Raw genomic sequence first — 17,058 nt, 5'->3', positions numbered from 1 at the left:
TATTAATTGCTGTTTTATTGTTCATATTTTTGTTCTTCTCCTTCAAGAAGACCCTTCAACATTTCATATAATACTGGTTTGATGGTGATGAACTCCTTTAACTTTTTCTTATCTGGGAAACTCTTGATATGTCCATCGATTCTAAATGATAGCTTTGCAGGATAGAGTAATCTTGGTTGTAGGTCATTGCTTTTCATCACCTTGAATATCTCTTGCTACTCCTTTCTGGCCTACAAAGTTTCTTTTGAGAAATCAGCTGAGCTGAAGTCTTATGTGAGTTCCTTCATAGGTAACAAACTGCTTTTCTCTTGCTACTTTTAAGATTTTCTCTTTGTATTTAACCTTTGGCATTTTGATGATGATGTTTCTTGGTGTGGACCTGCTTGGGTTCATCTTGTTTGGGACTCTCTGTGCTTCCTGGACTTACGTGTCTGTTTTCTTCACCAACTTAGGGAAGTTTTCTGTCATTATTATTTCAAATAGGTTTTCAATTTCTTGCTCTCTCTCGTCTCCTTCTGGCACCTGTAAGATGCGAATGTTGGAACACTTGAAGTTGTCTCCGAGGCTCCTCATTTTTTTGGATTCTTTTTTTATTTTTTTATTGTTCTGATTGGGTGTTTTTTGCTTCCGTATATTCCAAATATAAGGTTTTTTTCTTGGCTTAACCTAGATTATGAGTATATTTAAATTGAGAACTTCTTTTCATTAAAAGACTTATGAAGGATTTGGTGAAAGAAAAGCCACAATAGGGCAAATATGTGTGTAATTCATCTAATTGACAAAATATCAGTATCTAGAATATATTTTTAAAAACCTCCTACAAGCCAAAAAGGAAAAAGAAAACTCAATAGAACATCAGATAAAAGTCTTAAACAATTCTTTACATACGAGAAACAATTCTTGCCTGGCTGGTGTGGCTCAGTGGTTGAGCATCGACCCATGCACCAAGAGGTCACCAGTTTGATTCCCAGTCAGGGCACATGCCCAGGTTGTGGGCCAAATCTCCAGTGAGGGGCATGTGGGAGGTGGCCAATCAATGTTCTCTCTCATCGATGTTTCTATCTCTCTCTGCCTCTCCCTTCCTCTCTCTCTAAAATCCATATAGGAAAAAAAGAGAAATAATTTCTCACCTAGGAGAAACCTCAAGTGGTCAATAGCATATAAGAAATTTGTTCAATCTTATTAGTAGCTAGAACTTTGAAAATTAAAAGCCAGAATAAAATACCAACATATTTACCACAGTGAAAAAATTAGATAAAACATTAGGTAATATTAAGCATTGATGAAGGTGTGGAACAACAGCACACATACACAGGTGGTAGAATGGTAAATTGGCAAAGTCATTTTGGAAAGCAGTTTGATACTGTCTGGTTAATTTGAGATGCACATATTTAATGACGGAGCAATTTCATTCCTTGTCCAGGTTACGTGTGTAGAGAGTGTTTACTGCAATGCTGTTTGACACAGGGAAAACCTGAAAACAACCCAAATATCCATTCACGTCAGAATAGATAAATTGTGTTATGTTTATTTCATGAAATTTTCGATTATTGGAAATGAATATATTGTAACTTGAAGCAAAGACGTAATTGATTTATGAACCTATTGCTGCAGAAGAATACACTGAGTATGTTTACAGTTCTATGAAGTTCCAAACTATGCATAATTAAATAATGCATAATTTAGGGACACAAACTCTGGAGTGAAGTAAATAATGGAGAGAATAAATGTCTAATAACATTACATTTAGAATGATGGTTATCTCTGAGGAATGAGCCAATGAACTGGAACGCCCTGGCATGCACATGGCTTCTAACAGGATGGCAACTTTATGTCAATTAAATTGGGTCATGGGTACCCAGATGTTTGTGTTTGTTTTCTGTTTCTGCCTTATGCATATTTAATAAAATTATATTGTATCTATTCAATATTTAATTTAAAAATTTATAAAAAAATTGTTGAGAAGAATTTAGAAGAATTTTGATATATCTACTCATTCTCTGAGGGTTAATTTAAAATTTTCAGAGTTTCAAAAATATGTACTATTTAAAAATGTGTTTTCATAGCACTTTTCTGAAAAACTTTCCTCTGTATCTGCTTCTCTCAGTAGTTTTCCTGTACAGACACACTTAGGCTGTGTCTACTTAGTTTCTACCAAATTTTGGAGAATGAATCCATTTCTTGTAATCTATCGTAATTGAATTCCGTGCCTGCAGACCTTCATGTATGTCATAACTTTATAGGGATCTCTCTCTTTGTATGCCTCTCTATATTCCTCTTTCCTCTTTCCTTGGATAACTACTTACCACTCTTCAGGTACAACTCAGTTATTTATTATGAGCTTACTTCCTCTGACTCCACCCCATTCGGTAGGAACAATAAAAGTGTTGAATAAATGAATATGTAAAATGTGAAGGAATGTCCGCAGGTGTGGCTCAGTGGTTGAGTGTCGACCCATGCACCAAGAGGTTGCCAGATCGATTCTTGGTCAGGGCACATGCCCAAGTTGTGGGCCAAATCCCCAGTGGGGGGCATGCAGGAGGCAGCTAATTGGTGTTCTCTCTTGTCGATGTTTTTATCTCTCTTCCTTTCCCTTCCTCTCTCTAAAATCAACAAAGAAAAAAATATATTTTTTAAATGTAAAAGAATAATGACTATCACTAAAGCACCTCCTTCAAGGAGCTTGTAGTCTAGCAAATAGTGGTATATACAAGTAAATGGCATTACCCTTCAGTATAAATGATAAAATAGGATAAGTTAAAAAAAAAAAAAAAAGATCGAAAAGGAAATGATAATTATGTGATGTGATAGAAGTGTTAGCAAAAGCTATTGTGGGAATCATATTGCAACATAAATGTATCAAATCAATAAGTTGTGCACCTTAAACTTATACAGTGTTATGTGTAAATTATATCTCCAGTGACAGAAAAGAATGAAGGGTAGGATTTGGTGATTCTTTGCAGTAATTGAAATAGTATTAAGTAAATTCAAGAATTTGGTGTCTTTAAAAGGCAATTAGATAAAAAAAAAAAGAACATATATCTTAGCAGAGTGACTGAACATACAAATAAACACTGCTTTTTTTCTAGTAGCAAATAGCATAGCTAACACTCTGATCTTGGTTTCTAATTAAGAGTCCCAGTAAAAGTACTTGGGCTATTTGGATAAATAGTTGTCTGCTGTGTGGCAAGAAGTTACATGGTGAGCCTGCCACATTGTATGTCAGAAATTAAATAAGGGCTTATACACTGATGGGAACATATATAAAGGACACTGGAGCCAGCCTGAAGGGTTTCCCACCAGCCAAATATGGGATGATTGGGTATCCAAAAAATAATCAGGATACTGAATATTATGCATTGAATGAAGAACACATGAGTTAATAATCATGGTAAAAATAAATAGGGAAGGAGGGGAGAAAAGCCTATTCTTACTGCAGTATTCTAGAGGTGATGGACTTAGGTTGGCAAAATTATTATTTTTTTCAGTTTTTTGCAAGATGTCCCAAATAGATGGTCTTGCCCCTCACTTTTAGAATATGGGGGTACTTATGACCTAATTGTATTCTCAGTTTTAACTCTGAATCTAGACCACAGGAAATATTACACTACTTGAATATTTAGGTTTGACTCCCTCAGGACATGTTTGACACCCATATTGATCTTTTCACTGTTTTGACTGAAAACTGTGAATAAATAACTCTGTGTAGACAAACTCCTAATGTGTTATGATTTTAAAATATTATAGGTCTGGTGCTCAAGATATTTTTTAATAATTCATAAGTCATTTTAAATATTGTTTTCATTAATAAAGTTTTTATTTTATATATATATGTACTATTTGCCTAAGTTCCCATTGTGTTCTTTAGTATTTAAATAAGCTTTTAATTGTAGAGGAGTTTCTAGATACACAGAAAAGTGTCAAAGACAACACAGACAGTCCCTGCATCCTCTGCGCTCTCTGGACACGATTGTTGACATCTTACATTATTATGGTATATTTGCCACAACTAATGGACAAACATGAGTACATTTTATCATCTAAACTTTGTGCTTTATGTATTTATTTTTTATGATTATTTGTTTCTCCCTAATGCCCCTTTGCTGTTCCGGGTTCCCGCTTAGAAGAGCACATTATGTTCAGTGGGCATGTTTCCTTAGGCTCCTCAGTTTCTCAGACTTTCATTGACTTTTATGGCCTTGACAGTTTTGAGAAGTCCTTCTCAGGGATTTTTATAGACTGATCATTGATTCGGGTTTGTCTGAAAACATTTTTTCGTGGTTAGATTGGAGTTATGAGTTTTTGAGAAGACCAGGACACATTGTGTATACAAAGGTATACACTATCAACATGACTTCACTGGTGTCTAAGGAGGCCAGGTGTCAGATTTCTCCATTATGTAGTTTACCTCCTCCCCCTTTCTACACTGTACTCCTTGAAAACTAATCATTAAGGATAGTCCACATCTCAAGGGTATGGGTCATGTTCCACCCCAATGAGAGAGAAGTTTTCATATAATTTATTCTTAATTCTCCCGTGTGTGAGATGTTTCTAATCTTGCCCATTTATTTATTCAATCATTTATTTAGAGTATGGGCTTAGGATATATATTTTACACTATGAGTATGTGCAATACTATGTTATTTATCCTGTCACTCCTACTGTCCGACTCTGGCCAAAGGGAGCTCTTTCAGTGGGCTCCTGTGTCACTTTGACACACTCCCATCATTTTGTTTCTGAGAACTTACTTCCTTTCTGGAACAAAAATCTTCTAATCTCAGTTTGCCTAATCCCTGCCTCAACTCTAAAATCGGCGTTTTCTCCAAGGAGCCCTAGCTTCTTTTATTAGCCCCAATGTATTTTTATGTTTGGTGTACATATGATATATGTTAACACACACCATTACTCCTTTTTAGCCACTTTCCTTATTTTTAGTTTGCGTAACAGAAGTAATCAGCTGGGACATTCTTGTTATCAGCGAGACTTCTGGTAGAAGGGGAAAGTTCAACACCCTTTCCCCAGCCAGTCTTTCCTTGTCAACCCTGGTTGCATATGATGATTCCTGAATCATAGATTTCCAGGCTCTTCCTGAAGCTAATTAAATAAAAATTCCGAAGCATGAGGATTTTTTAAAAACCATTTCTGAGTGATTCTAACTGATAATCCACTGGGAGCCACTAGGTTCACATATTAATTCTATCAAATTCATAACGGCTAGTTTCAGCTTTTAATATTGTTTTGTTAGGAATAGCCTATGGGGTTAATTTTATTTGGAAAATCTTGTACAAAATGTGAAATGAAAAATTGAAACATACAGATTTATCCACAAAACATTTTGTTGCCCTGACAAACCTAAATCATATAAGCTATGAAATGTTGGTATTTTAATGCATCGAACAGTAAAACTTGGAACAATTGCAATTCAAATGCTATAAACTACATTTTTAGGGAAAAGCATTAATATTCAGATTACTTGAAAATATTAATCCTATATTGATTAATCTATGAATAAAATTATTACAACTAATTAATACTTGGTTAATCATATATATTGATTGCAACATTTATAATCAATGGGTTTATATTTAAAGAAAAAGTCGAAGATACTAATTTGATTAGTTACTCTAGTGTTCAAGAATCCAATAGTTGTAAAATTAAACCTTGTTGAATTATATAATTAAACAACCATTTTTTTTAGCACTATACAAGATATTGGAGTATTGGGAAATTAAACCTCACTTCCCTGATAAAACTTAGTAGTGGGTTTTGCACACTTTGAGGTAAACCAAGATCTCATTCTCCATGGTCGAAGTAGCTGGGTCTCTCACAAGCATATACCTGGGTTTTGTGGAGCCTAAAGCTTGCACAATTTGGGGAGTATACTCTTCAAGTAAAACGATACAACCCTATAGCCTTAGTTTAACAAAAGGTACTAGGAAGGGGCCTGCACCAGGGAGAGACCCCGCACACACCCGCACACCGTGGCTCCTTGCAGCACGCAGGGAAAGGGAGGGCCAGTGAGCAGGCAGGTCTGAGGCTGGAAGACCCAGGTCAGAGGACTGCTTGCACCACTTTCTGTCACATTCCAGTGGCGAGCCACACCCAATTGTGGCTGGGAAATGTAGTCTCTGCTGGGTGGTCCTGAGGTTTGGCAAAAGGGGCAAATATTCCAGAGGACAGCTAGCCACCTCTCTCTCAGAAGGAAAGGGTGAGGACTCAGGATCCCAGAAGTTCTCAGTGGCAGAAGCCTCTTCAAAGAGGCCAGCTGTTTACAAGATCAAAGGTGAACGTCCCAGGAGTGAGATTCCAGCTAGCTGAGAGCATGTCATATGGAAACACCCTTGCTGTGCTGGGAAGGCAAAATATACGGGCAAAGGAACCTTCGGGTAATGGAGTGTGAGGTCAGGGCCAAGGAACTTACCGTCCCACTGTGACTGACCCCCACGGGGAAAACAAAATTCCCCAGAAGGAGACTGGAATGTTGTTACGAAAGGAGAAGGCTTTCTGATGATCTGAAGTGGCACCTTTGTTCAGCACACTGCCTTTAGGGGAGATAGAGGCAAACTGAGAAACAAACAAGTATGGAATGGGATACATTCTTTGGTGGTAGGAACAGAGAAGGAAATTTGGAATCATTTCTGCAATGTGTGAGGGAGAGGCAACAGAAGAGGTACCTTTTAAGTTGAATCTTAAAGATTCAGAAGGATTTTTTAAATTAGTTAAGAGGAGGAGGAAATACACTCAGGCAGAAGGACCATGGACAAGGATCAGGAGTCTGAACAGGGGTGGAACCAGGGGCCCTCTTTAGGAAAAAGAATACCCACATACCAATCCAAAATTAATACATGGAAGTGAAGGTGTTTTTAAAATTTTTCTTTTTCCTTCATTGCTTTAGAGAGAGAGGAAGGGAGCAGGAGAGAGAGAGAAAAACATCGATGAGACGGAACATTGATTGGCCGCCTCCTGCATGCCCCCACTGGGGATGGGGCCCACAACCTGTCCCCTAACTGGGAATCGAACTGGCAACCTCTTGGTGCATGGGTTGACACTCCACCACTGAGCCACACTAGTTGGACAAGAATGTGTTTTTAAAATGAGAAAACATCGCACAACAAATTGCCGGAGTCTTAGAAACCTCAGTCCCTTGCTGCTGAAACCGCTTTAGGAAGTTTAACAGACATACTTACGTAGAAATAGTTCCTGATGGCAATGACTCTATGCCCCTTCTTAGAATTTCTCAAATACTCCTGCACTCTCAGCAAGCATGGGGAGGGACCCGGAGCTTGTTTCACTAACTTGGGGAACAGTCAGGCCAGGGCGGTGAGGTCATGTCGTGGGTTTCAGGATCTCCAAGAAGCTTGAGTGGCCTGGAGCCCAGCAGCCTGGATGACAGCGTGCGCTGAGAGCACGGGCGGGCAGAAGTCGATGAAGGGTTTTCCATGCTGTCCTATGGAGCCCTGACGATCTTGTCGGGGGCGGAGGCTTGGAAGGATTTTCTGAGAAAGCTACACGGTTAACTTTCGTATTTAGAAAGATGCCTCTCAAACATTCAGGGCCTAGGAGGAAGTCCAGAGGAGCGACTTTGGTTAAGTACCACTTAAAATAGCCGAGAAGTAAACAGGATTCCTGAACTTTGGGAGAGGGGATGAATTAAAGAAATAGTCACAAATTAGGGTGAATAGGAACTTGGATGAAACGGCAACTACGTGATAACTCACCAAAAAATAAAAACATGTCATCTGAGAATGGGAGGCCATTAATATTTACTTTGTATGTACATGTAGGTGAGAAGACAAGGAGACATTAATAGTAGCAGCAGAGTAGGAAAAATAGGTGAACACAGTTTTAGAAAGGCTAGATTGTAATTTTTCTGCAAGGAAGAAAGAATTCATTTAATTAGATAATATGTTCTTCAATAAGAAGAAAATTATTTTTAAAAGGGGAATGAAGGATAAATATAATTTGAATATGAATGTAAATAGAATTATTATTCAATTTGATACATAGTATAATATCTATGTTGTACCTTAATAAGCATGACAGCATTTATAACAGCTTAGCAAGGGAAAATAAAAATTGATATTAGCAATTAACCTTATCCACATGTAAATGAGATTAATTAGAAATGTTTTCTTTCTAATCTTTTGAGGAAAGCAGATAATTGTAATTATACTATTTATGCAACTTGTGTCCAAATATGTAAAAGGACACAATAGTTTACAAATTAAAGTTCATACAAGAAAATTATTCTGAAATTTACCTTTAGAATACTAGGAAAACCCATTAGAGCACGTAAATGGCATATTATAAACAAATATGAACATTTTCTCAAGAGAAGTAGCTTTTAATTTAACTTTACTAGTGCTTTTGCTCTTTAGTGAAATTGTTCAGTGAGGTTTAACATGTGTTTCAAATGTTTCTTTGAATTGTAATTAAATAAGTTTGAAATTATTTCAAAATAAACAATTTTTTAAAGCAATATATTTTCTTCACATAGATTTTTTTTGCTTGTTTAATTAGCATTTTTATTTTTTAAATTATTTTTATTAATTTGTTTTTGTTACAGATGTTTCTCCTTTTTCCTCCATTGACACCCTCCTCCCCATCCTCCCCCCACCCCCTGCCCCATCCCCAGCTTTGTTGTCTATGCCCCATCAATAAATCATCAAACAACAAGTGTTGGCGAGGGTGTGGAGAAAAGAGAACTCTAGTACACTGCTGGTGGGAATGCAGGCTGGTGCAGCCACTGTGGAAAACAGTATGGTGTTACCTCAAAAAGTTAAATATTGAACTGCCATTTGACCCAGTGATCCCACTTCTAGGCACACAGATTTTTGATGGAGAGTCCCTCCCCATGTAAAGGCAGAAGAACAAATTTGATCCTCATTTTTGGGAGAAGGAAGTAGGAGCAAATTTGATGTTGTTACAAAACTAGTGTAAGGATTTTGGTGTTCTGATTGCTGACTCACCATTCTGTTCAACACATGTACGACCCGACAGAAAAGGGAAGATCATTTATTGTGGGAAAATGAAACATACATTTCATTTACAGAAGAACAGAGACCAGTTCTTCTTGTCGGTTTTAGAGACTATCCGTGCAAAATTGCTGCTCAAACTTTGAGTGAAATGACTAGGATATGTGTTTATTGATTTATTTAGTAAACTTTTATTTTATATTTTCTATGTGACAGGCCTAACAGGGTTTAGGGAAAGGGCTAGTCCTACTTAGTTCCTGCCCTCAGGGACAGGCATGGAGACAAAGAAGTACATGATATGCAAAGTTTCCTAACAAAGGGCGCACAGTGGGCTGCACAGAGCCAAAACAACTAAGGGACAGGACTTGCCAAAGAATTTTTTTTCCCTTTATTTATATTAGAGAGAGAGGAAGGGAGAGGGAGAGAGAGAAGGAAACATCGATGAGACACAACATTGATTAGTCACCTCCTGCATGCCCCCCACTGGGGATCGTGCCTACAACTTGGGCATGTGTCCTGAAAGGGAATCAGACCGGTGACTTCTCTGTGCATGGGTTGATGCTCAACCACTGAGCCACACCGGCTGGGCAAGAATTTTTTTTTTTTCTTTTTAAACTCATCTTTATTGTTGAATGTATTACAGATGTTTCTCTCTCTTTTCCCCATTGACCCCCTTCTCCCCATTCCCTCCCCCAAGAATGTTTGATAAAAGAAAAAAGTAGGAGAGTGGGTGCAAAATTATACAGATACATGGTTCCTCTATGGATGGGGTCAGAGACTAATGGGAATGTAAAAGTCAGTTGGCTTCACCAAGCCTTGTTGATAAAGTGTTTCTCAGACCATTTTTGTTTATCTCCATGATAGCTTGTCACAATCATGTCTGCTTGGACTAAGTTAATTGCCACCATATCTGTCTCTCTGAAGAAATTCTTGTCCACCCTGCCCCCATCCTTTCTCTGTAAAGCAGCCAAAGTAATCTTTACATAAAATGTTATAGATTATGTCATTTTTTTTCGGGGGGGGGGGGTAAAAACCAAACTCTTTAAGGCGACTTGTACATACACACATTCTGTCTCACCACCTCACATCACTCTGGGAGCCTTACCTTTAACATTCTCCCATCCCTAAATAAGTTAGTGGATAGTTGAGGTGAAGGCTGCCTTGGGAAACTCATCTTCCTTAGAAACCTAGTCCTTTATTTACTTATAAAGGGTTTGACCAAAATGCCCCCCAGGTGAGACATAGAATTGAGTCCTTACTAGGGACTAAACCATTGTCACAATCATTTTTGATTTGGGAATAATTTTAGGTACCAAAGTTTGGTATCTTAAGCCTGCTTGCTATGAGGCCTCCTTTGGATACTGAGGTTTTGACACAAACCCATTTTCTTGTTAAAGAATTCAGTGATGGATACCCATAGTCTGAGAACCCCGTCCTTACCACATTCAATCAATAGTGTTTCCGGGACTGTCCTGTAGAAAATATCCTATGTAGGTTCTTTTTAGAAGGTTATTCGTCAGTGCATGAAGTTTCACTTTCCAGAGTGGAAAAGTATAGTAATATCAGTCAGAGTTAGACAGAAGCAGAATCAGTATGTATATGTGTATATGTGTATATGTGTGTATGAATGTGTATGTATATATATAAATTGGGGTGTGTGTGTGTGTGTGTGTGTGTGTGTATGTATGTGTGTGTGTGTGTATATATATATATATATATATATATATATATATATACACACACATATATATATAGGCAAGTGGTAAGAACCTGGCCTTTGTTCTCATATGGTTGCCTAGGAAGAGAGGATTCCCCTGTGACAGAACCTGAGACCTGAGTTTGGGAGAAATGAGAATAGTGTATAACATCTCTGTAAACTGCCAAGTCCAGCAGTGTTAGACAATGGTGAAAGAGCATCAAGGCTTCCTGGGACTTAGTATACTAAAAATAGCCATGATAGTGGCCAATGATTATGTTTATTTATGATTACAGATTTTCTTGTAGCATAAGAAACAATGAAAATGGTTATTAGTGATCATGGATATCATCTAACTATTCAGGATTATTTTTTGATCTAATAAAATGTGTGTGTGTTGGGGGGTATTAAATGACCTACCAGCCAGATTGTGGGTAATCAGAGGCACATTTTATCTGATTAAGCATGTTAAAGAAGTATGCTCTGATATAGATATGTTTAATCCCTACCCAAAATTAACAGAAAATCAAGAATCCTTGTCCAGCACATATTTGCACAGGCTGCCACTGTGATCATAATCCTGTTAAGGAATTGATGCGCTGAGGTACAAGTAGCATCTCAAACATGTCTCCTTGTTTGAAGTTTATCAGAATCGTTGTGATGCAGTTGAATCAGGATTGAGGAGAGGTTCAATGAAGCCTTATTTTCTAAAGTACTAATTTTCTTTGGAATAGCCATGCGGATACTGAGATAGGAGTAATATTAAAGATTATTTTAAGGACCCTACCTCAGATATCAAATTTCCAAAACTACGGGCCCTCTTCCTAAGAGGAACAGCATACAGTGTCAGGGAATGGGGAACAATGGATACGAGAAAACCTCTGTTTCTCTAAGCCTAGACAAGGCAGCTGGGACACAAGCTGAGGTGCTGAGTCAGGGCCATGGAATGTGTGGAAGGCTATTCTTCCCGTAATGGAAAAGATAAATGACCAGAAACTGGACGTGCTGGTCATTGACTCTACTTTACCTTGTGCGCCAATGTCATGTTTCAGCAGCTGAGGAATGCCAAGGGGTGATAGACACTTACAGCCTCCACAACTTTGCTGACAGAGGTGTTGCAATGCAGCAGAATGAGTCTTCAAATTTCATTTCTGGACACTAATCTCCATGGCTTCCCGTCAACAAAACAGCCCTGAGTTTTTACTGTGTGTCTTCAGGCAAGAATGATGACATAGCATTTGATGTCTGTGAATGATATCCTATCAGAGAATCAACCCTCATGCCTATGGTTCTAGTGTTCTTTGTCTCCTTTAAATCTGTGGCCAAGTTACCTGTTTGCTCAGATTCATGCCCCACCCAAGTAGTCCACAGACAGTAACATGAAGAGATGTTCTACCACTGAAAACCATGGGCTGCTCCTTTCCCATCTTGAAGTGTCACAGGACTCTTACAACTTTTGGGACTTGATGACCAGATCTAGATTATGCACATTTCTCTGTGACTTTATTGCCTAGAACCCACTGCCTAGTACCACTTTCCATTGAATGCTCTTTGGATGAAAGCACCAGAAAGTGATTCTAAGACTCTTATAAAAGTGATTGGCTGGTACCTGGCAAAACTGAGCAAAGAGCTGAACCATTAAGCTTCAGAATGTACTGGACCATTAATTTATAACCTGTTCTTTTTTAAAGACCTGTCAGATACATCTAATAATGCACTAAAATTAGGGTTCCTGGTAGAAAGAATCTGATGAGCCTAAGTCACCCTGTCTACTTTGAAGGCCTTGAGGCTGAGTCTAGTATCAGAAGAATGGGAGAGAAAACTAGGGGTATTGGGCTAAAAATCAGTAGCCACTTTTAGCTATTGTACTTCCCTGCGTATCTGAAGATGATTCTTGTGATCCACCATGGACATGTACTTAAAATTATTTTTCCAATGAATATTTCTAGGCCATAAAGTTCTGTGTGCCACATTCCTTGGTAATTAGAGTACACACATATATGTATGTAGTTAATGAATGGGAACATTTATAGCATCTGTTATTAGAAAACATAGTTAACTGGCCCATATGAAAAAATAAAAAACATGATTTTGACCTCATCCTGGATGATGGTGATGATGATGTTACCAGTTTTAGCAGGTTCTTTTCGTATGGTGTTTTGCAAGCTAATTAACCTTTCTCAGCTAGTTTTCTTCATTTATAATATGGAGATAACTATTGTATTTATCAGAATAAAATCTATACATTCTATTTCTGAGGCGGTGCTCAATGATGCTCAATGATGGGTAGCTGTCATTCTTTTAGAGTAACTCCTGACTTCTTTTATTCTGTTTTTTGGATTTATGGGTTTCTCAACATATTCTTTTCAGACAAAATCAATTCTTTATTGACTTTAGAGAGAGAGGAAGGGATAGAGAGAGAGAGAGAGAGAGAGAGAGAGAGAAACATGGATGAGAGAGAACATCGATTGGCCACCTCCTGCATACCCCCACCGGGGATTTGGCCCACAACCTGGGCATGTGTCCTGACCAGCAACTTCTTGGTGCATGGGTCGATGTTCAACCAGTGAGCTACACTGGGTAGGCTCAGACATCATTTTTGAAGCTGATGTTTATAAACCATGCATATCAAAATTAATTGTCTTCAATATTATTTCCCATAGGAAGATTATGTCTTTTGAAGTGATATTAGAGAAGGTACTTCATTATTTATGCATATTTTGAATCATTCTTGGATAATTACCACATATGCATTTAAAGTGGAAGTATTTTCAAAATTATATTTCTACATTATAAGACATAAACTCTATAACATTCACTAAGTAAAGATGTTGATAAATATTTTTATAGCATGCTTTGAGGTGCTTTATCTTTAAAGAGCCTGAATTCTCAACCTATTTGCCCTAAACCATTCATATAAGTAATTATATTACATGTTTATATATTTGTTTAGTCTTATTGTCACTGTAATATTTGCAAGATAATGTTAGCATCAAAGCTATCTTTTTTACTGTTAGCCTCTAAAGATCAAGGATGTCTTTTTAACTTTCATCTATACTACTCCAGTTAAAAACCATGGCATGTTATCTTGTGCTATATGATAAATCACCCCCAAAATGTAGTGGCTGTATCAGTTTGTTAGGGCTTCCATAACAAAATACCACAGATTGGGAGCTTTAAAGAACAGACATTTATTTCCTCACAGCCCTGGAGGCCAGAAGTCTACGACCAAGGTGTGGGTAGGTTTGGCTCCTCCAGAGGCTGGCTTGTTGATGGCTGCTACCTTGCTGTGTCCTCACATGGCTTTACCAATGCTGCCATGGGCCTCAGGGAACAACCGAGTGATGATATGCCCTTAAGAGTTTTAGTAATAACAAATCACAGGAGTGCTGCCCTGGCCAGTTTGGCTCAGTGGTTAGAGTGCCGGCCTGCGGTCCAGAGAGACCAGGGTTCGATTCCTGCTAAGGACACGTACCTTGGTTGCAGTTTGTCCCCAGTCCTGGTTGTGTCGTGCGGGTGGCAACCACTTGATGAGTCCCTTTCACATCGATGTTTCTCTCTCTCTCTCTCTCCCTCCCACTCTATCTGAACAAAAAATGGAAAAATGTCCTTGGGTGAGGATTAAAAAAAAAAATCAAAGGAGTGCTTATGAGTTGTAATTTTATATTTACTTTCATTTAAAATAAATTTACCACTGACAATGTTCAAAGGAGTGTGTACCCTGTTGGTGGAAATGTAAATTGGTACAGCCATTATGGAAAATAGTATAAAGTGTCATGAAGAAATTAAAAAATAGAACTATATGATCCTGCAATCCCACCCTGGGGTATATAGCCAAAGGAAACAAAATCACTCTCTTGAAGAGATACCTTTACTTCCATGTTCACTGCATTATTATTCACAATAGCCAAGATATGAAACAAGCTACTGGTTTATTGACAGATGAATGGATAAAGAAAATACCACACACACAAACCAAAATATTATTCAGCCTTAAAAACAAAGAAAATCCTGCATTTGTCACAACATGGATGAATCTGGAGGGCATATGCTAAGTAAAATAAGCCAGACAGAGAAATAAAAGTACTGCATGGTGTCATTTATATGTGGAATCCAAACATAAAAACAAAAGCCAATCCATAACAGCACATAGTAGAATGATGGTTACCACTGGCTGGGGGCTAGGGGAAATGAAGAGAGTTTATAAAAAGAGCACAAACTTTCAGTTATAAGATAAGTTCTGGGAATCTAATAAACAGCATGGTGACTGCTTTTATATTATATTGTGTACTTGAAATTTGCCAAAAAAATACATCTTAAGCATTCTCACCATAAAGAAAAAAAAGGGAACTCTTAGGTAATGGATGTATTAATTATCTTGATTGTGGAAATCCTTTCACTATATATACATATATCAAATCACGTTGCACACTTTAAATGTATTACAATTTTGTCAATTGTACATTAAGAAAGCTGAAAAAACATTTAAAAAAAGGATGTGTAGCAAAATACGTGTGTGTGTGTGTGTATGTATAATACACATATTATACTACATTATACATACTTATACATATATACTACATTGAATGAGAATGAATTTGACCTAAGATGGAAAGTATAGTAATCAAAGTCTATTTATTTATTGGGTCTCTACACTATGTCAACTTGCCCCTGTTCTGGGGGTCTGTCATACATCAAAGACAGGCACAGACATAAATGCAAGCTGTAATGTTGCTCCATCTGTGTCAGAGGCAAATAATAAAGTTTATGTTTGAGAAAAGTGAGGATACTCAGCAGTAATATGGTACTGCACTCTTCTGTTCTGAAAATGCAACAGTGCAATAATTTCCTTATTTATAAAGCCCAAATATTTGTTTATTCCATGCTTCTAGACTTTATCTCCCAAATTGAACGTGGGATAGATTTTCTGATCATATTTTCACTATTGCAAAGAAAATAAATTAAGCTCTACCAAAAAACCTCTAGTATTTAGATGTTGGGAATGTAATTTAATTAAGAAGCCTGAATTTCCCAGATAATTTCTTGAACTCTAAAATTCACTGGACTCTTAAAACACTGAGAAAGTACTCAGCATCGTTGACACACTCCACGCAGAAGCCCAAGACTGATGTTCATGTTCATTTGCAATTAAGATTATTGACTCCAATTAATTTTGGTTTGGATATTTTCTTAGCTTGAGTAACAAAATATGCACTTATCAGTCAATTCACCGAAGGTCCTTTTTTCTCCTACAACTTAAAAATATTTTCTATATTTTTCTTCTTTGAAAACTAAAACTATTTCTGGTTGTTCTGGAGCAAATGTTTTGTGGATGAGTAACACCATATTATTACAAGGATGTATCTCCAACCTTGAATTTTAACTGTCATGTTGACACTAGAATATTTATTTTTCTTATGGAACTTTGCATATTATTAGGTTTTATACTATTTCTATTTCCTACCACTATGTCCTTGTGAATATTATAGTGTCAAAGCGCTACTTTATTACATTTTACATTGTAGACCTGAAAGTTCAAACTTTCTAATAATAAATACTGCTTTTGGCATATGATATTTAAGTTTTTTGTTGTTGAAGTTAGGGGTTAGAAATTCAGTTGCTTTTTCTTTGTAATGATAGAATTATAGCTGTTGTTATATATTTTGAATATTATCTTTTTATTCCAGAAAAATAAAATCCTGAACTTTGCTTGAAGTGTTGCATATATATATTATTTCTACATACATTATAGTACCTTTGATAGCTCATCTACATATTAACTGTTGGGAAGGTTTCTTTGAAAGTAGTGATTCCCTATTACATTACAATGTCACCTTAGTGAAGAGTCAGACAACACTGTATCCTTGTAATTTCTCTCAAAGCACAATGGCTTTTCTTAAAGCGACCTGTTGGAGATGAATAGAAGAGTTGGGTGGGTTGGGAGTATGAGAGAAGAAAAAACAAAAACAGGAGAATGGAAAGATGGTGGCGGGCAGGACTAGAGAAAGGATGAGTGTGTGAGAGAGTGAGCTAGTGTGTGACAGTGTGAGTGGACTGAAGGTGGACAACCAAACTCATGCAGTGCAGAGACGCGGAGCAGAAGGTTCCTGTGCTGTGGACGGAGCAGTTGGTTACCACTGTAAAGGGCTCTTCAGGGCACTTCTCCCTGTGCCTCAGGGAGGTCCAACCATTTTGGAAGGTAGGGGGTCTCCCCAGGGAGGAGGCAGTGGGAGCGGCTAGGGCCCAGCAACCTGAGCAACCAGCGCACCTGGTACCATCGGACCAGTGGTGGACACTGTGTCAACACAGACCGGTGCACGGTAGTGGAGCTGCCAAGGTGCCAGCTGTGGAAGCCATGGACAGCCTGGAGCGCAGCACCATCCCCCA

Source organism: Molossus molossus, unplaced genomic scaffold, assembly GCF_014108415.1.
Source record: "Molossus molossus isolate mMolMol1 unplaced genomic scaffold, mMolMol1.p scaffold_m16_p_9, whole genome shotgun sequence".
In the NCBI taxonomy this organism is placed as follows: domain Eukaryota; kingdom Metazoa; phylum Chordata; class Mammalia; order Chiroptera; family Molossidae; genus Molossus; species Molossus molossus.
This window is presented reverse-complemented; position numbering follows the sequence as displayed.